This window comes from Hippocampus zosterae, chromosome 7, assembly GCF_025434085.1.
Source record: "Hippocampus zosterae strain Florida chromosome 7, ASM2543408v3, whole genome shotgun sequence".
Taxonomy (NCBI): domain Eukaryota; kingdom Metazoa; phylum Chordata; class Actinopteri; order Syngnathiformes; family Syngnathidae; genus Hippocampus; species Hippocampus zosterae.
Genome location: NC_067457.1, coordinates 5,695,286 through 5,717,072, shown reverse-complemented (window position 1 = coordinate 5,717,072; position 21,787 = coordinate 5,695,286). Strand labels below are relative to the sequence as shown.

Below are 21,787 nucleotides of genomic sequence, written 5' to 3'. Positions count from 1 at the left end.
GCAAAAAATGAAAAAAAAAGTCTTTTAACAGCACATGATTCTTTTAGAAATTATTTCTTTTGAAACACACAGATCAAAAGAGGCAAAACTCAATCCAGACAATTGTACAAAAGAAGGCCTTGCAAACTCACTGATGTACTCCCCACATTGCTTACAGTTCCTTAGAGTAGATTTAAAAAGTCTACACACCCCTGTCAATAAAGTTCAGCTGTTCCAGTAGGCCTTTCCTGACAAATTATTTTTTTTGTTCAGATTAAATGGTGAAGAACTCCGAAAAAGCCCGTTTTGGCTGAGAAACGTAAACATTTTATCTAAATTTATAGTTTGTATAGGTGACGAGATGTCCAGGCATTGCCCCTTTTTGTCTCTCGGAGATGTGCCCCCCAAAAATCCGTGACGGTGCATATTTCCATATGCTTCCATTGTCATTACGGTGCATTAACCACTACCTCTGCACATGGGAAGAATGTGGAGAACTCACTTTTGACTGACTCTATCCTCTTCCTGGTTCGTTTCTCAATGAGAAATATAATCAAAGTGCACATTTAGCAACTGGCCTGTTTGAACTGCGTTCCAGATCTGTTATTTTATTCCAGAGTGGCTCTGATCATCTTGACAGCGCGCGTGCCTCCAGGTGTTTCAGTTCGCTAAGAATGGCAGCCGCTGCAGCTGAGCCACTGTCGGAACCAGCTGTGCGCGCGTTTGCACGTGCGCGCCTTGCAGCCAGCTGGAAGGAAAAGCGCAACGTCTTCTCCACGCTAGTTAGCACCACCTGGGCCAACTCGGCTTCGGTCGGTCGTCAATACAGTAGCAGTTGACCACGGCTGTGGTTTAGATTCGGCAAGCTTGTAAACAATGGCGGCGCCAGACTTTCTGCCATGCCACTACATGGTTCAAACTAGCAGTCGGTTTGAGAGCTGATTTTGAGTCCATATTCAACCGGACAGAGTACAAGTACAATACAATACAATACAATACATGCTGATTTATATAGCGCTTTCACAACAGCGGCAGCTGTAACAAAGCGCTTTACAAAACAGTTAACATAAAGTAAAATAATAAACACAACACATAACATAAAACACGGACAGTCGTGCAGTCCTAACCACTTCTCCGTCACACGGTTTGTTGTTTGAAACGGTTTGAGATGAAAGAGGAGAGAATCAAAGTGTCCTTTAACCAGTGGATCAGAGACGTCATGCTCAAAATGTGCACACGTCGGCTACAAGCTAAGTTTCAAAGTCAACAAGAAGCTGTAGCATCCATTGAAGAAAAAAGAGATTGGTTCACTTCTCCTGTCCCATGGAAATCCATTTCAATTCCAAGCGGCGACTCACGGTTCCAAATACGCATCGGCGCTCTTCGCCAACGCTCCTCTCCTCATCCTCAACTTCAGCGGCCATCCATCCAGCCGCACCAACGCCGACTGTCCAACAGCGCTGACATAGCCACTGAACAAATCGGGGTTGTGAAAAATGCTGCCCATTACTGGCGCAAAAAAACACAAGCGCCCCAGGTCTGTCCAGCACCGACAGTCAATGGCGCCGACATTCCTCCCAATCAAAATCTGTGCTGGCACAGGCAAGTAGCTCATTATATCTCGCGAAATGATCCCAGGGCATACCAGTCGTCCCCTCCCACCCCCCATGACGGCATCTGAGCTGCAGCGGAGCTCATCCATCTGTTCCGTCAACATTTTTTTTCTCATGTTGTCACCTAGCGTCAGCGGACTACTACCAATCGGCACCAAAATTCGTATCTACATTCCTACTCTTGTCCTATTCAACCTGTAAAAAATATCAAACGTGATCGGAACAATATTTTAGATTTTATTGACATTAACTTATTCAATCCCAGCCATTTTCACTGGAGCAACCCCCTCAATCGTAGTGTTGGGCCGCTAAACAGACGAGCCAAAAAAAATAAAATAAAGAAGCACGTTATTCCCTCAGCTCGTTACTTTAACGGTTAAATGCATCTCCGTTCTCGCACTACATCTTGACGAAGTGCTTGTTGCCGACTCCGGTGCTGAAGTTCCGACAGTTTAATCAGATTTCTCGACAAGCGGGGCATCGCCCTCGTGGAAGCTAAGGCAGATTTAACATCATCAACAAGCCATGAAAACACTCGAAGAGGGGGAAAAAGCGGCTCCGCTGCCAAACGCAAGGCCATTCGACTGAATTTCTCGCCCGTTCTTCTCTTACCTTAAATAAACACAACACAGCCGGCTATTCACCTCACATTTTGCCAGTAGCCAGCACCACGATGGGATCCAGCGCTCAGAAAGTGCGCCGGTGTTCGATTCCATCAATAGGGACAGGTTGCCGGCTCCCACTGCCAACAATGTCCATAGGGTGCGTGGTGTTTATTTAGAAAGTGATGTCCAAGTATTGATTCCCCCCAAACCCCCCCACCCCCACCCCCAGCCCCTTCTAGGGCTGCCACTGCTTGGCTCAGGTACAGTAAAGTGCCTGTCTATCATACGCTTGTCCCACCGGAGCCCGGAATGTTGTCCATAGCTTAAAAACGGCAACCCGAGGAGAATATAGCCACCTTTCCTCTCCAAGCACGCTGAGCTGCGACGGCAAGGGATGTGTCTGTGTGTCCATGCGGTGTTTAGCTAGTGGGCACCGTCCAAGAAAAATATCAAGAGACATCCGTTCTTATAATCGTCTGGTTTGGAGAATATGTCACCTACTACGAGGCAAAATATATAATATAACAGTCAACCTTGTACGCTGACCCTGTGTTTATATTCGCTTAACCTTCGCCGTGTTATCTTATGGATGATATATGAAGTTGCACTAATATTTTGCTCCCCCGAAAAGGTGAAATAAAAAGAAAATAGATTACATTTCAGGCTCTGCGTCATTTTTGCCTGCCTTCAGTTGTGATAATTTCAAATAGGGATGAGATCGTCGGCGTGAGCCAATTCGTTCCCGTGCAACCGTTACACAGAGGATCGTTTCAAGAGCTGCAGTCAAGCCGGCGAATATCCAAATACAGAAAGCCAAAAACTTCAGCAAAAAAAATAAAATAAAAAATTAAACTCACCGGGGTCGTTTCAATCTTTTTCTTGGAGGGAATCATTTCAGTTTGTCCGCAAACGTAATGGTTTAGCAAACAATATACTTCCCGAGAAATATCATTAGAGAGCTTTACATTTCCATTTGTAGAGCCACTTAAGTCTGATGACTTGTTTTGACATAAATATGGAGCACAATGCGCACACGCTGTCATAAATTGCCAGAGCAATTACGGTGGTCCAAATTGCTGTTTGGTCTGCCACTCAAGCCTGTAAACTCATCAAGCCGCGTATTAAAGCATGCGCCCCCCCCCCCCCCCCCCAATATTTACAGTTGAGAACTCGGTCCAGAACAATTCAACGGTAACCTTTGTAAAAGTAACATATTCACAGGAGCTGAGGCAACGTCAGTGTTTCGCCTCATTTAATTTATCCAACCCGTTCTCCAGACAGCATGTTAAGATTTGAAGAGATTAGGGCTGAATTAATATTAATTTGCAGAAAAGAGCAAAGGATTAGTCGGAAAGGGATTTTTTTTTTTTTTGCATGTCAACATCAGCACCACTAAAACAATTGCTTTCAATACACTTTGGCTTTGCAAAGTACGCAAATTAAACTTTCTCAGACAAGAGTCTATAAAATAAAACCGTAAGCAGGACTAACTCTAGTCCGTGTTTGTCCATCTTTCTGAATCTTCTTAGTTTGACTGCAGTTTTTTTTTTGGTCCCACTTGTCAAATTTCAAATTAGGTGACCTTGACTGTATTCGGCATACGCGATAATGATGCAATGTTTATTGTACGATGCTACAGCCATTGACTTGTGTACCGCGTACAATAAAGTTATTGTCGCTTCTGCATTTGCCGCTCTAAAAATATGATACGTGTTTATTCCAGAGGAAAACGTTGCAGTGGGGTAAGTGCACTTGTGTTAAATACATTCCAAGGGAGCAGAAGTAACTTCAATCGTGTCCATCGCCGGACAGTTCTGCATATTAGAGTTGACAAATGCTGTTAAAATTATCCGTCAAAAATAACAAATCTTTCAGCAGCTACGCATATACACAGTCGCGACCCCTTCCCCGACACACACAAATACACAGACGCGACTTTCAGCAGCTCAGCCGAAACGAGGATATGCCAAGCTCAGCGGAGGATGTCCACCGAGACACCAGAGGCGTTCTCCGGTTTCTCTCTTGGGGCCGACTCCGGCTAGCATGCATGCTAATGCTCAGAAGCCTTCGCATTGGCTCGTATAATAACCTGCCTCATCTGCGTCTCCGAAGCGGCCTTTTCACCACCTATTAGCTCTCCGAGTCGCGGTGGTGACAAAAGAAGGGTTTTGACAAAGCGCCTAAACAGATTGTCATAACACACCCCTTTTCAAAAAGCTCCTCACCCGACCTGATTACTTCCTCCGACTTGAAGGGCTGCTGATTTATCGCCACTTGACAGAAGGGAACGTCAGCGCCGCTCGGCGAATTAGTTAGTCATTCAAATCGTCGGGAAATGGAAGGCCCGCAGCCACAAAAGGAATTCGGCTTCCGTTAGGTGTACTTAAAACTTCTCGCGGGTGCAACGAGCTGTCCGTGGAGCCGACGGAAGCTCAGCCACGGAACACTCCAAGGCCAAAAACTAAAAGCGGTAGCCAGCTGCGACCGCGGCGCTAATTTGGCACTTTAAAAAGTTGCAATGTTTTGCGGTATTACCGGAAGGTAGGGGAAAATTGTACTTGAATGAAGTACAGAACCACACTCAAAGTGAGTATTTCGAGATGACATTTTAGTCAAAAAATTCATCTGCAATTTTTTTTTTTCATCCTGGCATTTTAAAACGTTCATAAAATGCAATCGACATCTTAATTGCAAAAACAATGACAAAAATACAGCAGACTGCCTACGAAAAATTGGCGGAAGGATGCCTAAAAACGAGACAACGCGGAGACGAAGTGACTGCTGGCATACATGGCACAGGGAACATGCCTGCTTTTGTCAGACCTCCACATGTGTTTCCAATGGGGGGGGGGGGATATTAGTTTCTGGTCCGGTCGTGAGTGTCGGCTGCGGCTGAGGTGCATGTGTCCACGCAGACACACAGCGCAGGCACATAGGAGGAGATGTAGACAGGTTGTGATAGCAGTGTGATGGCAAGTGGGTTGCTCTGATTATGAATGTGTGTGTGTGCGTGTGTGTGTGTGTGTGCGCACGGCTCAGGTTACCCTGCGGCTGCTGAATGTCTAACGAGGGAGGATGTCAGTCTTGTGCGAGAAGCGGGTGTGACAGCAATGAGATTCAGAGGAAAATGAAACTTCAGCAGAAAAGATTATGTACACAGTTTTAAAAAAAAATGCAGGCGAATTTCCTACTCTGAGCCCCTTTTGACGTCTACCTAATGCGTCTGTCGCGAGAGCAGGAAATTTCGGAAAGACACTTTTTAATGCGGGACAATATCATTCATTTAAAAAGAGAGGGGGCGTATTCAACCCAATCCAAGACGGGTACACTATCTCACTGTTTCCCAAATTTTAAACTTGGCACCTTTGGATACTGTGACTTTAAGTGGGATACAACACATTTTTAAAATGTGAGGGACCTCACACGTGATGAGGGAAAAAAAAACGGCATTTGTGTTCTTCCCGCTCTTATGGCATGGCAAACTGTAGTACCAAAACTAACCTATGAGTCACTGGCCATCCAGAATGCACGAAAAAAAAAAGAAAAAGAAATAATGGCAGGAGAAGAAATAAAATAAGCTAACTGTTAGCTAACGCTACTCCTCTATTTGTGATCGACCTGCAGGGAATGGGATCATATACAGTATATTCATTCATTCATCTTCCGTACCGCTTGATCCTCACTATGGTCGTGGGGGGTGCTGGAGCCTATCCGTAGGCGGGGGACACCCTGAATCGGTTGCCAGCCAATCGCAGGACACACAGAAACGAACAACCATTCGCACTCACACTCACAACTAGGGACAATTTAGAGTGTTCAATCAGCCTGCCACGCATGTTTTTGGAATGTGGGAGGAAACCGGACCACCCGGAGAAAGCCCACGCAGGCCCGGGGAGAACATGCAAACTCCACACAGGGAGGCCGGAGCTGGAATCGAACCCGGTACCTCTGCACTGTGAAGCCAACGTGCTAACCACAGGACTACCGGGCCGCTATACAGTATATGTTCATAAAAAAAATGGGCTCCGATAATATGGTCACATCAAATGACATCGTTAACTGTCTATTAAATAACACGAAACCTTAAACGAAATACCGCAAGAGTTCAAATGTATCGAAATTGAAGAAACAGCTCGTTCAGATTTCATGTACGTTTCCAAACACATCATTTCAATGCGACCAAACTGATGACAAATGTGACATTCCGATATGTAAATACTCGATTGGAATCCTTTCAAATAAATGCTCAAATCCGGAATAGTCATTAATCAGAGCCATAAATCCACTCAAAAAACTCCCCGCACACGTCAAAAACACACTTCCATGACCACGGAAAAAAAAAAAAAGTTACACTCCAACAACAGAGAGCTAAGTAAAAGTTTATATTTTCAGCGGCCGTCAAAATAAATGAATGAGCCAACGTGAACACGGGAAGCCGGAGTTTAAAGGTTGTTTTACTACAAGAATATGGACTGGAGGAAGTGAAGGGTGCCAAGGATGATGGAGCACCTGTATATTTGCACAGACCTTCACTCTTGTGATGTCATCGCTCAATGGTAAACATTTATCTGGTTTTATGATGACCTTCCAGAATGGTTAGCATAAGTTGAATCAGGGAGACCACCATCTGTGCTACTGGATCTACGAGTATTTTTGTGGTGTTAAAACTAGCGCCCCCACTTGTTTATCGAAAGGAGGTGGAGGAAGGTCATAATAGCCTGAAATAAGTGAGACATCATTTACATGTACTGTAAAATAAAGATACAACATTGGAACTGAATTGTGAGCAACAATGGCAGAAGTGAACTGCATTCGTTTATGGATAAAGACACAGCCAGATGAATTAATTGATTGGAAAATGGAATCAAGATCATCATTATTTGGTGAGCTGACATGAGACTATTTTTTTTCCCTAGACTGTCATTAAAGGTGAAGACGCACTCGACGTCAGTTTTATGAAAATGAAAATTAGCATGAAGGCAAGTTTTGAAGACGCATCTCGAAATATTTTGAAGCTGTCAAGCCCTTTTCACATTGCACTTTTATTTTCATTTTTTTGCTGCATTCGCAAAAGGATGACAGTCACCCAGCGCAAGTGTGTCTATACTTTCATCTGGTTGCTAAGCAACCAAACAGGTAGTAGCCAGATGCCTTTACCTGCTGGTTTGGACATAAATTAATCTCTCATCTCATCTCATGTTCCGTACCGCTTGATCCACACTAGGGTCGCGGGGGGTGCTGGAGCCCATCCCAGCCGTCTCCGGGCAGTAGGCAGGGGACACCCTGAATCGGTTGCACACATAGACGAACAACCATCCACGCTCACAGTCACACCTAGAGACAATTTAGAGTGTTCAATCAGCCTGCCATGCATATTTTTGGAATGTGGGAGGAAACCGGAGCACCCAGAGAAAACCCACCCAGGCCCGGGGAGAACATGCAAACTCCACACAGGGAGGCCGGAGCTGGAATCGAACCCGGTACCTCTGCACTGTGAAGCTGACGTGCTAACCACTGGACTACCGGGCCACTCTGGACATAAATTGATGCACTGATTCTATAGATTTATTTTTATTTTTTATACGTCTTATTAAGAGGCATCCAAGACACCAATATGTACTGCATAGGAATATCGGGACGTTTCACTTTGCCCGGTGTAAAATTATCCGGACAAAAAGTTAGCCCGGGCTTGGGCGTTGTCATCATAATACTTTTCAGCATATCGATTTGAATAGCGATCCAATCTACGCACTTCATGCGTCAGCTGTGTTTTTTTTTTTTTTTGGTGTTTTGTTTTGTTTACTTTCCACTGGAACACTTTAAACCTGGAACTCCGAAGCTCCATGTGGGATATTTCCTATTCCCCAGCAGTCTGGAATGCTGCAAGATCATATTATGGAACATCTCCTTGACGACATCATGAACAAACGGGAACCCGTGATGCATTTTTGCTGGAAACTACCCCAACCCTATCCCCACCCCCCCCTCGCCTTACATATATTGCAGCTTTATTAGATCGGAGGGGGTGGGGGGGAGGGGCAGGAGAAGCATCCTAATGTTATCTCAGATGTTTTAATTGACGCGGCAAAGCTGTGTATATCTTTAACAAGTCACTTTCAAACTTTGATGAAAGGATTCAGCGCAAGGTAAAAAAAAAAAAAATGCAACTCAATGTAGTCCAGCAGGAACATCTGCAACAAGCATATCTATATCAACTGTTTTTTTTCTTTTTTTGGACCACTGTTCACACATGAGGTATGGTGCTTAGCAAGACAACAGATAATGGTGCGGAACCTGTTGGCGTGGCGGCAAAGGCCAACTCGCCGTTGTCCTCGCCGCTGACAGTTGTTCCAGCACCAATCTCTGAGGGGGTCCGGGCCCACACACAGCTTTAGTACAGTCCAAGCATGGAGAAAGTCAACAGTGATGAAGCTCTCGCCTACCCCAGCCTGCCCCCCCCCCCCCCCCCCACACTCCCACTGTGTCGTCCCACCACAGACAGAAAGAAAAACAATGTTACCGCCGCGATGATCCGTGCGAGGCTTCGGACAAAACAACTGGCGCTTCGGGGTCATGACAGGTAGCCAGCGAAAGAAGAATGAGACACGCCAGAGTACATTTGTTGCACATCTTTGTGTAGCACGTGAACAGATGTTCAGTCAGTCGACTTTGAGTTCTGCTCGTGAGCTTGATCGCTTTGAATGAGCTGAATTTTAAATCGAGTCTGACTCGCGTTGCATTATCTCACCCGCGTCAATCCCGTTTACGTGACAGGAATTACAAACCTGGTTCGAGCATTTTGTGCGGCGCCAGCCTCGTTCTGGACTTTGTTTCTCGATTGGTCGTTCCCTTGGAGGCCTCCCAGTCTGGGATGTTCATCTCCTGTGACCCTCTACCCTCCCCTTGGGGGAGGGTCCCACGTTCCATCTCATTGGGCTGCTTTCACAGAGAACCTGAGAAAGAGTCCACAGAGAGAGAAAAAAAAACTAAACAAAACAAAACACAAGAAGTTTGGTTGGACTTTCTTTGAAACATGACTTATGTCATGGGATAATACTTTCAAGGATGCCTTGCGGCGTTTAACTCCCAACTGGTCTTTAATGCAAAACAGACTGATATTGACATTGTTTTTGTGATGAGTGTTTATCGAAATTAACTCCAAGGCATTTAGTTTGCTCTTTTACCTGAAACCGCAGCAGTGCGTTTTTGTTGTTCCCAAGCACTTTGGTGATATTTGATCAGACCGTTTAGATCAGGAAAGGAATCCAGTCCAATCCACAAATTATGTTTATTTGCATGGGATATTCATTATTTGGGGGAATGCAAATAAGGAACTGTTTGGACATTTCAATCAATAATAACAATGTGTTGTTCATTTTAGTAGGATCATTTCGGTTAGTCACTACATACTGATGTGTTAACTTTGGGAACCTCATTCTCGAATAAACATGTTGAGTACTTTTGTCCTATCAATAATTTCTCATCAATTTAGGTTTTGGGAAGAAAAAAAAATGAAACCAGGAAGTCACCTGACGCTGCGTCAACCCATTTAAGAAGCACCGTTTCTGTCCCTTTGACACCTTCATAATTCCACGTCATAAATTACACACCCGCCGCGCTCGGCGGGTTTGCCTCTAACCGAAACCGTCAGCTGATTATGGAGAGCCTCGAGATCTACGTCCAGCGGCGTCATCGTCGAGACGAGAAGACGTGGAAGCCGAGAGGCCACGTGAAAAACGATCGTCTTATCTGACGTACGGATGGAGGCGTGGGGGGGTCGACTTAGATGGCAGCATGATAAACACACGGCCCCTCAACACGGAGGGGTTGGGGGGGTTTTTGCATGTTTAAGGGATCGTCTGACATGGATGCTCGGGCCCTCATTTCATGTGTTTGTGTAAAAAATTAAAATAGTTGGGAGTAATTTTGCATCAAAACAAATGGACTTAATGATTAGTATCAGAAGCTTAGAGTGGTGCGGGCTACATTCTTAAACATACTATTTGCATGCGGTGACGACACAAATGCTTCCGACGTATTCCGATGACAAGAGTAAATTCCTCAACTTGGCCTTGACTGATCCCAGATGCCCTTTTGGCCCTTGTCATGCCGTCCCGCCAAATAGAAGCAGTTTCCTCCCTTCTTGCTCAGAATGAAAAATATACATTGCTGCAATACGCCACACACACACACACGCACACGCACACGCACACGCGCACACACACACACACACACACACACACACACAATCTTACTCCCCTTGACCACTCTCTGCTAACCAAAAGTCCGCCACACTCACGGAGCGACTGCATTGAAACAAAACAACCAAATATTTTCTCATTTAAGAGTCCATTGCTTATTTTTCGACAGCGTATATTTGGACGTTTCGTGCCCTTCCCCGACAGCCCGCTCATCTGCTTTCCATGGGGTTTGTTTGAGGAACACCAGCCGAAGCCCTTTGAGCTGGCGGAGTGTTCTGTAAACACTTAAGATGGATTAGGTCGGGCAGGGCGGAGGGGTGATCGAAGGCGAGCGAGGGAGGGAGAAGAGAGCCGAGGAGCAAGAGGAGGAGATGCTGCTATACGAGTTCTCGGCGACTTGCTTATTTACCAAACGCCTTTATACTTTTTCCTCTCACACTCAAGCATGAACTGGACAGTGACACAGACAAGCATTCAAACCATCATTGAGGTACCAAATCTTAATTCTGCCTATTAATCCTTTCAGGGTTAAATATCCACTACAAGTCATCAAGATTACAGGGTGCATTAAAGGGTTAATTTTTTTGGTTGGATTTAATAATTTTTTTTTTTTTAAATTGAGCAAACGTGCCGGTCGACATGGTCCTTTTGAACCGACAAATTAGTGAAACAAGTCACACTCGGGTGTTCCTCACACTGGCACCTCGTCCATCATCTGCTGCCTGTCAAAAAAAGTGATGCTAAAGCTCTGCGCATTAAAGTCTTGGTTTCCAGTGAGGTGCCAGAGTAAACTGGGCACTATTTGGCTTCAGAGACGTTTCCTACTCGAAGAGTAACGGTCTCAGCTCTGCGTTTGTGATGGAGCGCAGGGCCCGTTGCCCAAGTGCCGCTCATTTCTTAGGGCTCTTTGTGGCTCCGAGGAACACTTGAAAAGCCGCAAGTTATCAACCGGAGGCAAAGAGAAGGCTTGCTGCGGAGGAGCGTCCACGTCGAGCTACACTCTATTATACTTAACTAACCTTCCGCGCAACTTGCCACGCGCACTTTCCATCTGTCCGCCTGCCGCCAGTTCGCGCACCTTCCTCCCCAACAGTGCGCCCCCTCTCCCTGTGCCAGGCGTCCGTCTCGCTTTCCTCGGTGCCCGTCCATCCACACCGCCGGCGCTCCATCAGTCTTGTCTTGATGAATCGCTTGACAAGATGAATGGCGGCGCTCCACGCCAGGTACGGTATGCGGCGGCTATCAAAATATTGCTGATTATTTAGCGCGCCGCTGTGTGGCCCTAAGCAGTCATCCAAAACCACCGAATGTATCCAGTGAAGAATGGCCCTAAGGAAATAAAATGATGCTAATAAAGACGTGATGCTAATTGACTCTCCAAGGTGATTGGAGTCGCCATACTGTTGCTTGACATACGTTACCAAACGCGTCATGCCTTCGCGAGCGGTCGCATCTGCCGCGCTCGCCGAGGTTCACAACTTTCGGCGATTATTTGTCTTTGTCGAAGCAGGCGGCGCTATCGTTTCAATCCCAGACAGCCAGTATCAGTGTCAAATCAGTGTGTTTATTTTCAAAGTGCTGCTCTTTAAAAAAAAAATAAAAAAAATGAAAAATCTTTTCCAGCCGTCCGTAATTATTTGTCCATGTCAAAGGAGGAGCCATATTGATTTTGAACGGTCGACATTTAGAAGGTGTGATGGCGCGGCTGCCCAAACAGTACTGCACCTCTTGAGCTTTTGCTCAAAGGCACCTCACCATTAGCCAGGTAACGGATTAGCATCCCTCCAAACTACCGGTTGCCGCTAGCGGCTGTTGTCAACAAAACTTTTAAGATGAAATTTTTATGTCGTTGCAGTAAATGCTATTGGTTTTGAACGATACCCAACACAAGCCGAGGCAGAGCTGGAATGGAAGGTTAAAGTCAAGCTTTTAAATTGCACGCGACAGCTTTCTTGTTTGCAATTCGTTGTCAAAATGTCATTTGAATGTTTGACCAAAAAATTAAAAAAAACGCTTATTGATTCTTCGCCTATAAACTGTCAGAGCCAGTTTCCGCAAAACAGTTTTCCCTAATATAAACAGAGGTTGCTTTTAATGCAGGTGCCATGGGAAGGCTAAGCGCCCACGATTTTTTTTTGGGGGGGGGGGGGCATGACCAAGCGGTGATTCACCCCGTTACTCATCTCATCCCGGTCCACATTGACATTCAAGAAGGCCAAGAGTGCAGAGTGGCAATTCTCCTTCATAAAATGATTCATTAAAACATGAGGAGTCCAAATTCGAATTTTTTTTAATTTTGTTTGCTAAGCTCATCCATATTAAAAAACCAAGTTGGTATTTTTGAAGAAAAAAAAATCCCTTTCAAGGACAGCGGTTACTACAGTGGACATCTTATCATGTTATCAGATTACAGATGATCAGGATCGGTGCATGAAAGGGTTAAAAAGCTTTCTCATTTCATTTTAAAAACGAAAATTTCTCTCTTTTTTTTTCCTTTCCACAAGGGCTCAACGGAGCCTTAGCAAATGTCCACAACTCGTCTCAGCTTGGCTCTGTCAGCACGACTACACCAGGCCGTCTTTGCTCCGGGTCAGCTCCACTGGGAGCCCCGTTGGGCTCGGGTGAGCGGGAGCCAAAACGGTGGTCGGCCTCGAGCCGCAGAGTGTGCTGCGCCTGTTAGCGGGCAGCTTCAGCCGCTGCGTATGAACCCCGGTCACATATGAAACCCAAGGTGCATAGCGGACCGTGCGCAAGATTGACTGTTTTGTAAATGAAAATGTAGGTTTTGGCTGAGACCCTTGAATGATTCTTGTTATTATTCTTATTTTATTTTTTTTAACCCCCCTCCTCCGCTTGCGCCACTGCCAATGGTTTTAGGGCCTGAATGCATACGGCGCACTGATGCAATACAAATCCCTTGTATATTCAATATAAAAGTGATATAAAATACCATGAACTGCTCTCGCCAGTTAGGTTCCATGCACCGAGGAGGGACCGAGGGCCTCTCGCCTCTCATCCATGTGCTCTCCCGCCTCAACACACGTTTGTCTTTTTCTCCCCTCACCCATCCCGCCTTCCATCTATCATCGCTTGACTCCTGACAGATGACATGTCTGCGGCTCCCTCACCTGCCAGTCTTTGGCACACGGTTCAGTCAGAGGACCCCAAGAATATGCCGAAGGGTGTGTATGGGGGAAAGGGGGGGGGGGGGCAGCGAGGCACACCGGTGGTTGACACGGCGGTCTGACAGTTCCGAGGCTTGACGTTTCAATATCAACTCTGGTCTTCCTCGTCTATAAGTCACCTAAGCTACATTAAGACAGTAGTCATAAGTGCATTAAGTTAGTTGGCATTTAATGAGCACACGGTGGACCTTCACTGACCAACATGCTTCAGTTAAGCGAGCTGACTGTACATTTCAAATACGGTATCGTATAAAAATACGGAAATGCATTTTAAGAGACTGGTCATGTTGTTTGAGCACATAGAGAAATTGAAAATCATTTCATCATAAGTTAAAATGTAAAAATGGAAAGGAAAACAAAATAGATATACTTGTTTACGATGTGAGTGTAGTACACATAGTATTTTTGTCTGATGTGCATATTAAATGAAATGGTATTATAATTTTTAGGAATAATAATCCCGTATCAACCTTCGAACTTTGAAGAGTTTTGAAATTAAAAAAAAAAAAAAAGAAATAGACAAACAGGCAAATCATACCAATGAGTGGATAACATTGGCATTATCACTATTAGGAGCGATATTAGCTGACAAAAATATGTGGCAGGACAACTGATAAATATGCTTGATTAAGGACTAATTGCATGTGTACATTGCAGAAAAGACAAAAGGAATGTTTGCACGCAAGTTTGCCTGACTGGACGCCACATGCTGTTCGACACTGGGTGTCCTATCTTCACAGCAGGACGATCTGCTCGCTCAACTTCCTTTCCATCAATCATTGGTCCCGTTTGTTTGCACAGAGCTGCGCTGACAGCCGGAGGCTCTTATTGCAGCGCTGAGGCTCATGGCGGCGGCATGTGTGATGAGGAATGAAGGGGAAAGCTGGCAAAGGGATATTTTTGTTTTGTTTTCACTCTCGCTCCACGGCTCCCCCTTCAGTTGCGGCATGGAAGTTACATTCGAGGAAATTCGGTTAATACAAATCAATAGGAGAGGTGGACATCCGTTCGAAGGATTTTGCTGTTTACGCGGCATCACAATGATGAAAAAGTAAACGTGACGAAGTCTGAAATAAGTTGCTACTTTTGTAATATGTATATATATATATATATATGTATATATATGCACTCCATCATCATTGTTCACAAAGCCCCAGCTTATATAGGCAACACATTTTCCCAGAAATCCTTTTTCAAGACCACCCAGTTGGGCTCAGCGCCGGGCAACCAAACTCAATGCTTTCCTTGAGGAGCTACAAACCACCACGCCAACTCATTTCTGAGTCCACTCTTGTAAAAAAAAAAAAAAAATGGGCATTTGCATGGCCTTAAAAAAAAAAAGTTAGGATGAGGTCATTATTTCTGCTCGGACTATATTTGACTGGACTGTCGAGGGAAAACATGTCATGTGACTCATGTGACTGGTCAGACAATTGCGGTGGCTGGTGCTGTCAAACAGTCTTTGCGCAGTAAGCAAGTTTATGATTATGAGTCTTGTGCTCGGGGAGCCCTTCAATGGAATGTCTTCTGGCACACATATGGTTACAGTCAGTGGAATAAGGGAACGGCGATGATTTAGTTGCTTCACATGGGAGCGCATTGAACATCCGAACATATTCGCGGCTCTGAAAATGGGGGCGGGATGACTATTAGCCTTCCTTTGAGATTGCTATAATGTTTCAACAGAGAACCAAACCACTGAAGTTGGAGATAAATGCGGTTTCGTCTCGCTACCACTTAAGTGCAAAAATCACTTAGGGTCTCACGGATTGACCGTGTTGGTGGGTGGTTTTCATTGTGCAGGCCTGTTTTCCTCACGGTTTGTTTGATTACGTCTTTGTCCGTCAACGAGGGGCTTTTAAGTGCAGGGGAGCAAAAACCGCGATCCCATAGTGACATCACGTAAGGACTCACGTCCGCAGGTAATGCATGAGGCTGTGGCGTTTTTAAATAAGCAAGACTGAAAAAGGGAGCACAAGCAAAAAAAAAAAAAAAAACAAAGCGCCACCGAGGCGGGGCGTTGCATTTGTTATATTATGGCAACTGGATGGGTGAAAAGAGAATGGGACTCTATGCAAAGGACCGATTTGCCGACCATGCAAAAACAATGCAGAGGTCGTGAGAAAAATCAGCGGGAAACATTATGATACTCCATTGTAATGTTGATTCAAACATTTTTGAGGCACTGACATGCAAGACACTTTGTAAAAAGTGTTCATTAAAAAAAAAGAAAAGTAACATGCTAGCATGTTCCAAAAAATAACTTGGGATAATGAACCACATGCTGCTTCATCATCTGATTGCATGAAGCAAGTTCTGAGAAAAAAAAGGGAGATTCTAATCTGATTCTGTCATTGTCGGGATAAAAAAAACGCAACATGACACACCACTCAAATCTAAATTCAAATAGATAGATGCTTTCAAGGGGGAGGTAATCCGATGAACTGCTCGAATCAGGAACTCACTCAATCCGTATGATTTTTCTTTTTTTGCGAGAGATACAGTGACAACTACACTTGAAAAAGCCTTAATCCCACATTGGATGCTACAATTACCACCATAAACTGGGCGGGTGGGGAGTCCTGGCTGTTAGATTTATAGACAAGATCCTGAAACAAACAAGCCGAAGCGCAAGAACGTTCGCAATTGTTAATCACCAAATTGGGACTTATAAATTCTTTTTTATTTTTATTTTTTTTAATAGCCCGTCAGCATAGCGGCGTATGCCCATATTCCCTCTTCACAGTTTGGACTTTTTTTTTTATCTTTATGTTAGTATGTGTACGTACATCTGGATCCTTTATGTCAGATTGTATCTCCATTTTTTTTTTTTTTGCAGCCACATGCATTGTTGGTGTATGTGTGGCCCTGTAGCCAATGGCCCGTTACGCGTTCCCTCAGCAGCCGTGAAGAGGGAAATGACCTTTAATATGGCTCGCCTTCTCCCTCAGTCCATATTAATGTTAATCTATCAGACTTGGAGGCTCCCGCACCACACAACGCCTCCAATGTTCCGGGGGGCCTTGGGGTGCAATCAGTGGCGTCAAACTAAGCACCGCTCTCTCTAAGGGTGGGGACTTAAAGAAGAAAACAAAACAAAACATATGCTACTGCATGATCTCTTGCTGTTTTGCACAAAAAGCAAGACGGCTTTAACCCAACCTCCCCCCTCCCCCTTCCCCCCAAAACAAAAACCTCCAAAACGGAAGGTTGGATGTTGAGGCTGGCGATATCAATATTTTACAGCCATATTTTAAACGACTGGATTTGAAATCAGACGAGATGGAAATTTGGAGCAGTTAAATATTTGAGTACACCACATATGTAAAAGAGGGATTAGGTGGAGGGGTGGGCGGGATATATATTTTTATAAAGCGAAGAAAAATTTGGGAGTACAAATTACACTGCCAAAAGAAATATAACGAGTCAAGTTAGAAAGTAACATTAAGTAGACACCTTTTATTTACTTTAGTGGGCCCCCGGGATCCTGCGCAGACCCGAGGCACCGGGCAGGTGCGTAAGGGCGGAGGAGTGCAGCGAGGACGTAGCCATGGAACATACTGTGAGGTAGAAAAGTGTTCCGGGGCTGCGCAGTATAAAATATCTCCATTTTGTCAACTTCACTCAGTCAGTATGTGACGTTGACAGCCCATCCAAAGCGACAAATTCATCACTGGTCATCATTTAAAGATGATTATACCATTATTTGTCGAGACTTGTTGTGTTTTGGACGAGTGCAACGTTTGCAGCGGATGCCAGACAGGGCTAATGGAAATCTGCGCTATTCTGAACTAGCAATATAAGTAATATTAATGGGGAAAAGAAGTAGCGACAAAAAGGGCGGTAGCGGTTAGCACATCTGCGTCACAAAATGGCTCCCGGTCATCCACAGCCATCATAACGACAGGCAAGCTTAGCTAAATAACAAAACAGTGACCGGTGGTTCTCCTGATGTACAGTCCATTAAAAAAAAAACTACTGGTTTTCAGACTTAGCATCCACTCGGGTGGCGCATATCTGAAGTCACTCATTCAAAATGTGCCGGTCGTCTTCCGCGGCGTAATGCATTTTTCCCCGCGTGACTATTTAACCCGGCATCGATTGTTTACGATTTCATTAGGACCACGCAAGAATCAACCTTAATGCTCGTAGGCAGTGTAAATACATCAACAAACGCAAGTTGTTTATTGACCAAGAGCTAACAAAAACAGCCTGTTCCATTTTCGCCAGAGGTTTCTGCTCTCCGCTGTGATTTGATTTGGAGTAATCTGCCCAAGAAACACGCCTTATCTCTCTTCTCCATCTCGACCTCACCTGATTTTTTTTTTCCTGTGAGTTCTCGTCCCAACAATCGCTGCGAAAATAAAAGTGAAGTCGATTAAAGGGTGAGATAATACGAGCCAAGGTTAATGTTTGCGCTGGGGCTACTGAATTAAAATGGGCTTTAATTAAGCTTCAATGATGTCCAAACCATACATAATGTGTTTTGAAAACGTCCGCATGAGGATGGAATACGAGAGAAATAAGTTGAGCGTATTACTCGGGAGGTCATTCTGAGCTACGGGTCGCAATCTGGAGTCATGTGGGTTGAGGAGTAGAGAGAGTCAAAAGGGATGAAGAGAATGCTTAGGGTCATTTGTGTAATCTCGGCGCAGATCTGGCCACTTCATTGCCCGAGTTTGCGCTAAGTGCAAGCTGGGAGTCCAACTTTTAAGGGAGGTTTGTGGAAACAAACTACTAATGTGTTTTTTATTTGCGGACGGGAGATCTTATCGAGATGCGTGGCGTAAACTGTTGGGACTATTTTCCCATTTACCTGTAATTTTTTTTTTTTTCCTTACTCTGTCACAGTTTTTCAGTCGACCTCATTTGGAATTGACATTGGTTTTCCATGCTCATAAATTAGTTTCTATATTTCCATGTCTTGTATTCTGTCTCTTACCCGGTTTTGGCCCAAATGAGACTATAACAACATATGAGCGGTCACGGTGGCAAGCAAGATGGTGGCATGATGGCCAAATTGTCTGTTGTCAAAAACGCTGCACATTGGCAGTCAAGCGGGTTACCCATTAAAATTAGGTTTAATTAGCCTCTGCTAAAAAAAAAATAAAAATAAATACCAAAAAAAAGTTGACATTAAGTAGTCTTGTTTGTTTGCTACTCAGGCAGGTCCGGGTTACTAAGCACCAACTCGGTTATAAAATACATGTTCAGGGGGTGGGGATTATTTGGATCTTGACATTCAACTTATTTACTGGTGAAACTGGCTTTTATAGGGGTGGTACGTGGTCCAAGAACGCGTTAAATATGCAAACTTGCATCCATTTGTAATTCTGTTCGAAAAATAACTGATAACTGAGCGGGATACAAACTCGACCTGGCTGCACGCTAGTCAGGCACATGAACCACTACAACTCTGAACCGATTCTTTTTTTTCCCATTTTGACCATTTTCAACGGGGAAACGGCAAAGAAATCCAAACCAATCAGAATCAAGTCCAGACGGGTGTCCAGCAAATGACTACTCTAATTGACTGTTGTATCAGAGACCATTAAATGCGTGTCTTGCTTCTGGTTATGTACTCTGGAAGTCTCTTATCCCGTGGATAGAGTTGACATGACTAAGCCTTGACACATCCTGACTCATATCCTTACTCTTGGCCTTTTTTGGACTGCGCACACACACACCTCGCCCTGAAACCTGTGAATTTATGAAACGCGTATCGTTCAATCTTTGCTCTCAGTAATTCCCTTCCTCATTTCCATTGTTGATTCCATCTCCTACACGTTCGACCAGGTGGTTCGATACATTAACTCTCATCTGCCATCACGACGCACCTCCCGGCGGCTATGTTGTTGTCTGGTTGTCACGGAAACCAACACGGAAGGTCCAGCTCCACCCCCACCGGCATCCACCCCCGCCTCCACCGTCCGCCGTAGCGGAGGCCCTAATCACCGTGCGCCCGCGACGGCCAGGAGCCGGCGGTTTGTTATGGCGTGTCGCCACCCTCGGCGAACCACATGGCCTCATGTTTGTTTGAACAAGGCCCCCGATGCCCGAGTGTTCTCTCGCTGTGGTGGAGAAAAATAGAACGTAAAAAAGGCTGTCAAAGCTCAGCTGTCACCAAGAGAGAAACCGGTTGAAAAGAGGAGCTACGAAAGGGAAAACACAAAACGAGGGGGGGGGGGGGGGGAAAGCAGGGTTAACATTGGAGGTGAGTGAAGAACTACTGAGGAAAAAGGGAGTGGAGATGCTGAGATGGGAGGAAATGAGGATGGACAGGAGGAGATGGGCGGCCCTTTGCCGGAGCGGAGAGGAGGAGGATTGCGAATGTGTGTCAGGAGGACAAGTGAGGTCTGTCATTGCCGAAGCACCGAGGACCACTCCTCTTCTTTCCATGACTAATTAAAATCTTCCACTGGACCGATGAGGCTTTCCGACCGCCCATCTTCCGTCTCTCTTTATTATTTACATGCATTATGTATGAAAGGGTTAAAATGACGATTCCCCATGATAGCGTTGATATTAGCTTACAAGAATGTGCATTTGGGGGCACCCCAGGACTAAAGGTCGCCAAAGGCGGCGATGAGAAGGTACCTGAGCGAAAGGAGCGGATGTATGAATGAAAAGGCGGGTTTGGCATTTCGACCCTCAAAGCTGTTTAGCGGTCCTTGCTGCAAGAACCAAAAAGTGTTTGGGGATGCTGATGAATGAGTTCTGCCCTTAACCAGGACCTTGGTCCCCAAACGATCATCAGTCACATTGCCATTGCATATTAGAATGTTCGCATTGGTCCATACCATACGCGTATACCGTATGGATTTTGAGAAGAATTTACTTAACGAGCAAAGACGACATTTCCTGATGGATATTCTTATAATATCCATTTGGCATACGGACCGAGGGAAAAAAAAAAAAACGGCTCGCCCTGTGCTTTGGAAAAAGTGTGCACTTTCATCAATCGATTACTGGACATGTTTAGTTACCCTATAGCGCTAATCAACAAAATGCTCCACTGGCATAAAACCAACGCTATTTATTTACATTTCAATCCTTAGATTTATGATTTATGTCACGGGAAACCCCAAAGCGACATGATGGAATTACGCGAACAGCCGCACAAGTTATAATTTAAGGATACAATAATCCATCGATCAATTTTCTTTATAGTTCACTCTGCTCAGGCCGGGGGGCGGCCAATCCCAAATGATTTAGGGTCAGCGCTTTACCGGATGCCAGTCAACCGCCGCTGAGAGATGCTGAATTTGTCAGGATCCCAGCTAAAACAATTCTATAAGGTTACTGGGGGAAGGGAGGGGGGAGACTGAGACACATCAGTCCAAAAGATTTTTTTTTCTCCCAATTTCAAGCAGTTCCCCAGTGTTTTAAGATTAAGATTAAGAAAACCTTTATTAGTCTCGCAATGGAGAAATTCCAGGTTCACAGCAGCAAAGTTATGAAAGGAAGAAGTAGAACAACAAAAAAATAGGAGCTGCTGGAAAGTCAGCCACTCTCGCGGCGCCATTTTGAAGTCAAAAATAACAAAAATAACACAAGACAACACATAGGACAGAGACAGTCGTGCAATCTTCACCACTTTTCTGCATACACTTTGTTGTCTGAAGCAGTTATAGATGAAAGAGGAGAGGATCAAAGTGTCCTTTAACCAGTGGATCAGAGACATCATGCTGAAAATGTGCACACGTCTGCTACAAGCAAAGTTTTGAAAGCAAACACGAAGCTGTAGCGTCCATTGACGAAAAGAGATTAGTTCACTTCTCCTGTCCCACATAATCCGCTTCAAACTCCAAGCCGCGACTCCCAGCTCCAAATCCGCATCGGCACTCCGCGCCAACGCTCCTAAAAAACCTGTTTGTGACATATTTCTATCAAAATACCCTCCGGATCAAACAAATCTTTATGTACCACACACTTTATACACCCTCTCTATTGGTGTGCTGAAATTAGCCTGTTTAAAAGGCTAACCCTGTCTCTTGCAGCTCTACTTACCTTGTGATTTTGACATGGAAACATGGGATTCATATTAGAGGGAAGGCGAGGGGGGGGTTTGACTCTCCATGCTAGCGCTGCTTCAAAGTGGCTCTGCTGACTCCCAAACAAACAGTAAGGAACACAAAAGCAATCAACAACAAAAACGCCCAACGTGCCTCCAGGAAGAAAAATCTGCATTCACGCAGCAGGAG

At 44.9% G+C, this 21,787-nt stretch overlaps 1 long non-coding RNA gene across 1 annotated transcript in view; it reads right to left on the bottom strand.

Moving 5' to 3' along the window:
- Positions 1-8,706: 8,706 nt before the first annotated feature.
- Positions 8,707-21,787, bottom strand: part of LOC127604787 (uncharacterized) — a 95,379-nt gene continuing 82,298 nt past the window's right edge. The window contains exon 4 of the long non-coding RNA XR_007963410.1: positions 8,707-9,150. This is a non-coding gene — a long non-coding RNA (uncharacterized LOC127604787). The remainder of the gene's footprint in view (positions 9,151-21,787) is intronic.